Source organism: Atta colombica, unplaced genomic scaffold (assembly GCF_001594045.1).
Source record: "Atta colombica isolate Treedump-2 unplaced genomic scaffold, Acol1.0 scaffold137, whole genome shotgun sequence".
NCBI classification, from domain to species: Eukaryota; Metazoa; Arthropoda; class Insecta; order Hymenoptera; family Formicidae; genus Atta; species Atta colombica.
In genome coordinates, this window is record NW_017259225.1 from 130,721 (window position 1) to 141,911 (window position 11,191).

General features: G+C 38.3%; 1 protein-coding gene across 3 annotated transcripts in view; it reads right to left on the bottom strand.

Moving 5' to 3' along the window:
* Positions 1-441, bottom strand: part of LOC108684669 (striated muscle preferentially expressed protein kinase-like) — a 22,952-nt gene extending 22,511 nt beyond the window's left edge. For 2 of the 3 annotated variants that reach the window (XM_018189112.1, XM_018189110.1), the window contains exon 1: positions 22-441. The gene's annotated coding sequence lies outside the window, so the exon portion shown is untranslated. The remainder of the gene's footprint in view (positions 1-21) is intronic. The other variant, XM_018189111.1, reaches the window with a different exon arrangement.
* Between the last annotated feature and the right edge of the window lie 10,750 nt (positions 442-11,191).

The following is an 11,191-nucleotide window of genomic DNA, read 5'->3' on the forward strand; positions in this document are numbered from 1 at the left end:
TATATATATATATATATGTACAGTATACGCGGTGGAGACTTCAACGCTTGGCGCACTCGCGGTTTCACCTAATTTCTCCTTCTTCTCTCAAATTTTTGCAAACTTCGAGCGATCTATCCAACCGCGCCACTCCGACGTCCAAGCTCTCCGTCGGATTTGCGGACCCGCGATCTCGATTCGGACGATTCGATCCGCACTCTCGCTCTCGATCTTACGGCCTGCACTCTCCGCGTTCGATCTCCTCTCGATCGGCCACGCACACGGAGCGAGCCGAAGCGCAAGACGGTGTCATTCTATCATCGAGAAGGCAACGGCTCTATCTCGCTGTGCGATCGATGTCGATCTTCACATCTTGCGGCCGCGCGCGTTAAGAAAGAGAGAAGGAGAAAGAGAAGAGAGAGATCGCGTGGTTCACAGTCCAGCGCCGAGTCTGTAACTGGCCGCTGCTGGACCGAAGTCAACGAGAGCACGAATCTCCTTCCGCGCGCTTCTCTCCGATTCGTTCTCTTCCTTCTTCGCGCGTCGAAGAGCACGCCGTGAGTCCGACACTGACACCGACACCCGGCCATCTCTCTGAACCTCCCCTCAATCCTCCCGCGACTCTCCTTCTCCAGGGTCAGCTGGAAATCCTCTTCGCGGTCTGACTTCGTAATTATAGGTGAACATGAAATAGCGCTTCAATATGTAAATAAAGTAGCGGGACTCATTGTTCCTCTCGCGCGAAAGAAAGAGACGCGACTTGTGGTTTGACGATTGCAATTTTATTGCAGATATGTATAGGTATATAATTCGCAGTGAAATTATCCGCATTGTATTATAATTAAATACAATAGATCTGTCTTCTGTAGTTGAAATAGTGTACACTTTTGGAACTTAAAGTGAGATAGACATATGTTTGAGATTGACGGCAGAAACGAAAAAGAGAATTTTAGTTACAATAAAAAACATATCTAATATTACATATTTATATATATTATATATAATACAAAATATTAAAAATAATTTCATATAAAGAGTAGAGGTCAGAAAGTGAAAGCATCGACTGTGAGTTTTTGTGATCGAATCCCTCGGTCGAACTTTTATGCGCTACATTTCAAGTAGCTTGAGATGAGGACCTTTAATCGGGCTAACGACCGGTCGATAGGCCACTCGTAGAATAAGAGCCAACTACTGTATGTGCTACTTTTAAATTGCATGTCCCACTGCCCACTCAGTCCTCGAAATGTCCTACTTTTCCGAGCTTACGTTCGCGGTATTCATGACACCTTAAAAATGGACAGCATTTAATTAGGTACCTACGCGATATTTCCGCTTGGTTAAGTCTTTAAATAGTTTATGATTGTCGGGAATTATCAAGCTACGACGTTCGCGAATCGACCAAATTCAAGACACTAAGAATATCTCAACTGTCGATGAGTATTCACGTGTCAGCACAAAAAAGCATCCTCGATCGCGTTACAATTGACGTGCATGCAGGAGTCATTTCGACATGGAACCTGAAAAGGAACTGTCAGAAATTTTTTTTTCTTCTCCTCCATCCCTGATGTATTCTCTTGAAGGTGCAACTTATGCACATGCATAATGGACTCGCGCTCGGACATCTATGCTGCGATCACTGTACGACTGGATTCCACCTACGTCAGAGAAGATACTCCACAACATCACCGTCACCGTCGTCACTACTACACTGCCAGAAATGGCACTGTGAATACAACTAAAAATAGCAATAACAACAACGATGACACTGATAAATTCGCATCCAGTTCGGGAAGAAATGGAAGAAGCAGAAGAAGAAAAAGTTTTGCAATTTGTATTATTTAAAACATCATAATACCAATCGTACATTGTATAATCGTTCAAACTTTTCGCTTCAAATGATCCAGTGCTGAAGTTATGGATTAAATTTTATATATGTAATTTAATAAGTTTCATTATAAAAAAAATATTTTCCTAAGAGTTTTAATCGAAATTTAAATTTTCCAGTTCAAGTTTCAGACTCAACAATGTTCGGTCTATTCAGAATTTTATACTGTATTTTTATACAGAAACAAGAGCTCAAATAATGTCCTCCCACCTCTTAAAAAATTTAATTTAATTAATATAGAATAAGAGAAAGAGAGAGAGAGAGAGAGAGAGAGAGAGAGAGAGAGAGAGAGAGAAAGAGAGAGATATTCATGACAATTAAAAGATATTGATTCATAACGAGTTTCAATATCCCACCAGAGATGGAATAGATTGCCTTTTTATTTGCATCTCGGAGGAGGAGCTCGTTTCAGGAAAAGATCCGTGTAACCAGATCGACCTTTAACTTCTCTTGTTACAATAATGGAAGCTGATCGAAGGGCCGAGTAATTGGAAATTATCGTGTCGTCGCGCATGGTGGGTCACGAGAGCACTCTCAAGAGCGCGCCAACAAAAATGTGTCCACATTGGCGTCGGGCACACTAATGCTTATTCCTTATCAATACACTTTAATTTTCATCTCAGTTCAATTAACTCTTTATTTTTTTCTAGTTCTAAAAATAGATAAGGAAGAAGTTGAACTGAGGTTAAAGTTAATGTACATTGATAGAAATGAACACACAGGAAGTATCTTTCTGACGATGAATTAATCGAAATAATCGCTCAGGATAATCCGGAATACTCCGATCTACTCCGATCTTCAAGCACGTGAAAAAATTGCAAAAGTCAAGAGAAAAATCTTCACTGGTGTCACAAAGAGAGTCTCTCAATTCGATCTTTTCGTGAATTTCGACTCCCGCACTCCCACACCACTGCGGATGAGAGAAACAAACACGCACGGTTCTCGGCGCCGTCGGAGAACGGAGGCCGGCCAATTTTTCGCGTTTGGCGCAAACGTTTTCGCTCTTTATGCCGGACGCGAGAGATAAGTGCGCTTGTAAAAGCGTCAATGTGTTAATGGACGCGCGAGGAGACCTTCAAAGTTTTCATCACTTCCCGGAAATGTACCTGAGGTGTCGATCTGACAATGAATTCGATTATCGCTCATTATGGAATGCGTGGATTATCGCAAATACTTCGAAATAATCGATAAGATTTATTTCGCAAAAAGAGCATGAATTATGTCAAAATTTTCAAATTTTCACGTTTAATAAATAGTAAAAAAAACTATTTAATTTTAATTCCAGTGAAGTATAAGTACGAAATTTGTACATTACAACAGATACTTTATGTTGTTGTAGTTTATCAAACAGATTTAATATTTTTGAAAATAAAAGTAATTTAAAAAAACTTGTAATAAACTACATTTCTGATTTAAAGGATAAAAAAGATATTAATCTTGTGAAACTTCCAAAACACAACACAAAAACTTTGAAACTTACATTATTATTTTGCTTGAAAACTATAGAAATATTGTTTAATATTGAAACCAAAAGATAATGCTTATTGCTCATTTTCAACTTATTTTAAGCTACTAGAATAAGATACTAGATATTTCCGTTTTCTAAACAGTAGTCCGAATTGAACTTTGTGTTCCCGGATTGTCTATGATTTTCTTTGAATATCCCCGAATTTGTCATTTTTGGATTATTGGCACAAGAATGATGTTATAACTTATTTTAGTACAATTATATTAATTATCCAAGATTGCTTTAATATCTCACGCCATCTCGAATAATCGATTAAGCCATCCGTTCATCAAAAACGCCGAAGTACAATTTTCTTCGTAACGTCATGGAAAAGTGGAGCTGAGTTCAACGCCATGCATCGCGTGGGACTAATGGTAATTAGGTTGGACGTGGATCTTCTGGCACAGAAGATATTGAGGAGAAAGTGCCGCTGTATTTGCGAGAGGAGCATCCACACCTGTTTATGACAGAATTTGCCACCGATATTGCAAGATTAAATCAATGCTCTGGAGTTTTGTATTAAATACATCGATGCCATGTACCTTGTAAATTCAATACCAATATAATTGGCGACTTTCAATAAAATATAGAACTATTATTTAATATGTATATATTCCTCGTTCTCCCTCTCTCTCTCTCTCTCTCTCTCTCTCTCTCTCTCTCTCTCTCTCTTTCCAATTATCCGTATATAAATTGAGATAAATTTTTCTTAATTGAGGAATTAATTATCCTTTATATTTTGCGTCGAATAAGGCTCTGATTATCGGGGTGCAAATCTATGCTGGCGTAAATGGCAGACGCGCGTCATTCGCGCGAGTCGAGGTGCGCTGAAAAGAAAGGAAAAAAGAACTGGTTCGAGCTGAAATCGTCAAAAGGTAGGTTTGAATCGCGAATAGACGAGTGGCTACCCATATCCTTGGCACGATCCGTGCCGGCGGTGGCGATCTCGCTTGGTGCTAATTGCCGGTACTAATTGCTTGTCACCGCACTCGCGGTGCCGGGATACTCGCACGTATTCGCTTCTACGTACGACACCGAACACTCTTGGGGATACGAGGCACGTCGCATACGCGACACGATGACTGTCGATTCCGACAAAGGACCGACAAAGAACATTCCGCGAAAGTTTGCACAGACAGTGTCTCATGGGTCTTTACGCGCGCGATACGCGAAACGCTCGCGCGAGCGCGAAAGCGGAGGCCGTTGGCACTTTGTTGCTGCCGAGGTCCTCGGCGATTTATTTCTCTGGACATGAGACACTCGGATAATCACACGACTGAGATCCCACGGAGATCGCCTTCGTCTTCACGGAATCTCAATGTCGCGATATTGATTTAAGAGGAAATCGGCTTAAGTGGATCTGGGAATTTATTGCGAAATGATTCTTGCGCGAATTTAAGATTTTACCTAATATTTGCGTGCGCACACGAAAAAGGAATACTGTTAATTGATTGCGTTAAAACAGAATGTTTAGTTTACAAGTGTTGAAAGTTTTCTTCAAACACTGAAAAAAAGAGTGTAGGTGCATTATTGAAATTCTAATTAAAAATAGATAAATCAGAATTTTTTTGGTCCAATTTATTATAATTTCACTTAAGATAATCAGAATTCTGACTGATTAGAATTTTCTGGTCCATTCATTTTCAACCAGAATTTTTTCTCATTGCACTGATTGGATACTTTTAAATCTAGAGAAATAGTCATTTATTTATTTCAGCTAGGATTGTCATCCATTCTTTTTCCATATACATCATAGATACCATTCTCCTTTTTTAAGATGTTTAGAGATGTCTAGGGGAAATTTAGTTAATAAAAAATTAATTAATGAAAGCGTCCAAGTTCTTCTAAATGTTTTACTTTGATTTTTCCCACGCTACTCTATATTAATCCGATTTATAAGTGTAATAAACCTTAAATCATAAGAACTAATCAATCACATCTGAGGAGGATAATCGATTATGATTGATGAATTTTTTACGTTAAATTAGTACTATTAATGATTAGATGTGAAAAAGTTATTCAATTTTATTGACTTAAACGCATTTTTATTTGCGTTCAAGATTTTTGATCTGTAAGTTTTAGTTTTGAAAATTTTGATATGAGAACCTTAATCTCAAAAAGAAGAAAATTTCCAGTTGTAAAACAATCATTGCTGAGCTTAATCATTTTAACGGGAGAAACTTCAACGAAAAGCTTTCATGGACACATTTAAAATAGCTACGATCTATTTCATGTTGCTGAGACAAGTACTGTGGATAAATTACATTTTGCTTGTCTCACTGGAGAAATGGCTTCGCGAGAGTGGTCGAATCGGTTTTTAAAATCTAAATTCGCACTTTCCGATGTACATCAGAGAAGAGGCGAGAAGACCTACATCGATACGCACTGGTAATATTATTCATGAAGCTTTCACGGATGCCGGCAGGTATTAAAGCAAGGGAGATATTTTAGCCGACGCAGATTCTATTTCGCGATGTCGGACGTCAGCGCTTGTCACTGTCATCAAGAATACACCGGAAAGGAGAGGAGAGTGCGAATAACGCGGTTTCGCACTTGAAAGTTCAATCTAAAGGGAGTTTCATCTAATCCAGAGTTCTTCAACTGGTCACAAAGAATCTCACCATGTAAAAATGTTAAAGAAAAAAAAAGCGAAAAACTTTTAGAAATAGGTAAAAAGTAAGTGAGGTGCGAAGTAAAAAGTATTAAAAAAATTGTTTTTGAAAATTGTTTCTAAAAATTGTATTTCGGAAAATTAGATGAATTACATATATTGTGTTTAATTCTTATTTTAACTCGGGATATTTTTCACCCCAGAGGTTAAAAAATGTCAATTAAAACTGTTACTTTTGACACCTTCGAAAATTCTTTAGCTATAAAAGCTTTAAAAGAATGAATTTAAAAATTAATTCCAAATCCTCAAAGTTTGACATTTGACTTTGAAGCTTCGAGACATTTTAAAAATTCTTTCATCTTAAAAGATCGAAGTTAATTTCAAAAATCCGAATTCTTTTATTAAAGCTTCTAGTCTTCCAAATTGTCAAGAATAATAACCTTAATTTAATGTGCGACGAATTGAAAAAGAATTGCAAAACGCTGATCTAATCTAATCCATAGAACCGTGAGTGTCCGAAGATTGGCTCAATCGTAATTTCGTTAATCAAACTCTCTTTTTCACATTAGTGGACTACATCGCGCGTTACACGGTTAATTCTGTACAAATCCCCCGCATTCGCGTGCGTATACACGTTCACCTCGCGGTGTCCGAAAGGTCAAATAGCCACTTTCCAACAGTCGATCGCGGCTGTCGCGATCGATCGGATAACTCGGAAAAGCCGTGCCACTTGCAGAGGGAAAGAGAGACAGAACGTGATTCTGCGAGGTCGGCTCTATCGTGCTGTTCGAAATCAATTATCCCGGGGATGGACGAGCCGTGTGTGTACCAAGCTCGCAGGTCGGCGTACTTAATGATTTCTGTTTATAGGCCTACCTTCATCGCGCGCGAACGGCAGATGCGATAAATTCGTGTCGCGCGTCATTGTTGACTTTGATGGCCCGTTATTTGCGACACTGTCCTCGGCACGATACGTTGACGTCTTCGCGCGCAATAAAATCGGTACGTCTCACTTTTGTATCGCCGCGCCGAGTTGCGTCGCGACGCGGTATGGGACGGAACGGGAACGAAAAGCGGGCGCCGACGACCTCAAGAAGTCTTCCGGCACGGCTGCCTCGGGGGAAAAATCTTATCGGCGATTTACGAGCTTGACGCGCGACCGGCTGGCCGACCGACAAGAAAAAGAGCTTCGGGCGCCTTCCATTTCAAGCGCGGAACACGTGGCTCCTTTTGAACATCCACATACTTTTATCGCACACGAGTAAAATTAGAATCTCAGAACGATATAATAAAGGCCTGGCGAAGTGCAAGCTTGTATCGAGTGGTCAACAAACGACAACTATAAATAATTTGAATCGTCCTCGTTGAAATGTTGGCACAAATTACAGTTTTGTCAGAAAAACTTTTACTTATATATATATATATATATAAGTATCGTGTTTTATCTTTGTTAAGACGATATATACCAAATTCGGCAAGAGCACGAGTATCGAATTTGCGAACCTCAAGGCCTGAACGTTATTTGCACAATGAAAGGGACAACGGTGATTGCGAGGAATGCAAATTATTGACTATTAAGGAAAAGCGGCATGGTGTGTTTGCACTAAGCGCGTAAATGCACTGCGTGCGTGCGTTGCATGCACGTGCGGGTTCTCCATGATTTACGATCTTAGAATTAGACACAATAGAAACTCTCGCGTTTAATAATCGTGGCTTGTCGCCGTATACACGACGAGACTTGACGCTCGATATGCTTGTATCAATTGTCCAGAATTTGCAAATATGTACCATTTCTCAAGGAATACATAAAAATTAATTTAAAAAATCGCTTTATTTTGAATTCTCAATGTCAGTCAATAAAGTCTCAATAAACAGTCAAATTTTGTCAAACAAAAAATCATCGTTTTAATTTTCTCTTGACTTGATATATTCCTTAGATTTTAATCCTTTACAGACAGGCAAGTTTCTCAAGTTTGGAGATATCTAAACTCGGGAATTTAGGGAATTTTTAATTGCGAAGTAACATTAAGTTTCCAATTTTGCTTGAATCTCATCAGTACTACATAAATATTATAGTATATTGATTTTCAAACTGACTTGCAAACTCTGAATCCTTTGACACTAGATCTTCTTTCTTAAAGATTACTTTATTACCCTTTTAAAATTCGATATTTCATATATGAAAAGAACGGTTTTGCTAAAGTATCTACACTGAAAAAAAATATAGTCAATTTTAATATTTAGTTACTGCCAATTAAATATTTATTAAAATTAACTATATTTTTTTCTCACTGTAAGAATTTAGGTAGATACACATCTGAAAATAAATTCTACTATCAAAATAATTATGAAGGAGAGAATAAATTCTACTATCAAAATAATTATGAAGGAGAGAGGAGGTCAAAATGACTGCTAGAGTGTCAAAACTTTTTACAGCATCATTCATATGTTTGATATTTCTATGTAATTATTTTAATGAGCCAACATAATTATTTTCAGGCCTATCTAACTAAATTTTTAGATACTTCAACAAATTCGTTTTTTCCTTACAGGAAAGCTACAGCGATATATTTATAATAGAATTTCCTAAAATTGAATTTCATGAAATCAGATTATTTTAGTTGTCGAAATTCGCGCGACGCATCAAGAGAAGTCAGCAACTTTCATCATTGCATTAATAACGGCGCGCAATGAGAATCGGCTTTAAATCCATCAAGATGAAAATCGGTCTGCCTTGTAATTAGAGACTCTCATGCCGCCCGTTTCGAGAGTTCGAACGATTCCGCGTGCCCATTATATTTTCTTCTTTCTCCCTCTCTCTGTCTTTGTCTTTTTAAATTGCACATGGGGCAACTCGCACCCTGACCGCGCGCTAATTAACGAATTATCATTCGACAGCGGCGACGGCAGCGACTTTATTTGGTCGCGCCAGGTGTTATGAACAGCACGCTGGCGTTGATTTAGCAATTTCTAGGCGCCACGAATCGCCAAGTAATCGCTCGTCGCCCCCGGCAATTTCCATTATCGGCGTACCGAGAGGCTGAAAGTTCGCGAAGGCCATCGTCACGGCGGATAAAGTGAAAAGAGACATGCAGCCTCCGTCACCACTACCGTCGTCGTCGTCGTCGTCGTCGTCGTCATCGTTTCTCGTTTTCCTGCCAAATTCGATGCGGCGTGTATGAAAGCGTGAGAAATCTCAATTGTGTACTTTGCACCTCGTATTACTGAACCAACTCAGCGAACATTGTGAGAAAATTTCTTTAATGATAGTTAACGATAATTTTCTCCCAAACAATTCACAGATTATGTTAATATTTTTCATCACATGTAAAAATATTTAAAATTTGCAGTTTACGTTTATTATTCTATATATTGTTTATAAAGTTTTAATGAAATGCGAATAATCTAAGATTCACAATAATTTTGTTTCCATTCTGTGAAGATTGGAGTTTGCTACACGCGGTTAATTTCTGAATTTCTTGAATATGCAAACGCGTGGGCATCTCAAGGTGAAGCCGCGCGGTTTTGAGCGTGATTATATCACGTTTCATTCAATTGCAAAACGCGCGATTATAACGAGCGCACTGTGATTATCTATTAAAATGGCAGTATCTCGCTATATCGACTGATTACGTAGTCTCTCGGTGACACAATCGCATTAATGTACAGCTTCTCCGTTCATCTCGTGATTATTGCCGATGTGATTTCGGCAAATTTACCGCAAAACAAAAGGAAGCGATTGTTGTGCAGCCTCGCAGTGAAAAGAAAGAGCTTCGTAGGGCATGAAAATTATATACAGTTGAAAAATTTATGTCAAATTTAACACACTTGTCTCAAATCCAAATTTTTGTATTATAATTTAACACAAAATAAATATGTTAAAAAATAATATAAATGTAAAAAAATTTACGCAAAAATGTAATACTGACATAATTTGTAAGCAAATTATGGAAGCATATTTCTTAAATTAACGTTTGTAATATAATTAAATTAACACAGTTTATTTATCTTAGAATTGAGGTAATATGATAAGGTTTATAAAGTAAACCATCTTATGATCCTCCGAAAATCGAAACATTTTCCAGATCTTGTAGAAAATTCCTTAAAGATGAATCATCATGGCAGCTGTGCCGTTGCTAATGTACACCTATTTATAGGATAAACGACGACGTTCTCGGAAAGACTGTTCCATTCACCATATCGGTAGGCAAACACGAAACCAGGGCTCCCTCTTTCCATCGTGTCTCCGCCGTGAATCGTGATTTTAATCGGCTGACCAACAAACACGCGTGCAACGCATTTCCCGCAGACGGAGATTTTCCACGACGTCCCAACTTAAGATCGCATCGCTATTCCACCCTGCGATGTCGTCCCGCGTGGTCCGCGAGAGGAGGCGTTGAATTATTTATAATAACGCCGGTAGGAACAACCGACGGCATTAATGCGCGAAACGGATTCCCTGTTTCTTGTCCCGGGTGCGTTGACCACGCACGTAACGCTAGGACGTCCCTTGCTACGCGTGTTATTTACGGCAGAATGCAAATTCAGCGCGTAATTTATCCTTGTGAGAGAACGCTTTCCTTATCTTTAATCCAAGTAACTTTAAGTGGCGTAGCATACAATGGATGTTGCGCCTATAAATAAAAATGACATAATTGATGAAATAAAAATTGAAAATTAAACGAAATGCACAAGCGAATGCTTCTTGAGTGTAAGTTTTCTCTCATGTTACAACACGTGTAATTCTAAGGTAATGTGTGAGAGTAGCCTTTCACTAGGCAACCCGTTCGGCATCATTGCACGTCGAGAGATTGACGTTCAATACAAAGCGCGGATTATTGAAAAATTAGAGAGTTTGTTTTTTTATTGCTGTATTAAACTATGCATTAGAACTTTCCTTCTTGCTTTTTAGTCAAATTTCAAACATACTATTTCATTTAAATATGTATAAAGAGTGTACACTATTTCAGCTATAAAAAAACGGATCTCAGCATTGCCGAAAAGACAGCCGAGAGAAAGAAACTTATACGTGATTGATTTGAACATATTTGCATTTATTTCGTACTGTATTATTAAAATTAATACAATGACAGAAGTATTTACAGGAGGTTTTTAGCAGCTACATACGCGATCGCAATCTTCGCAATTAATTATAGTGTAATAATATATAATAGCATAATATATCATAATTCTATAGAATATAATATAA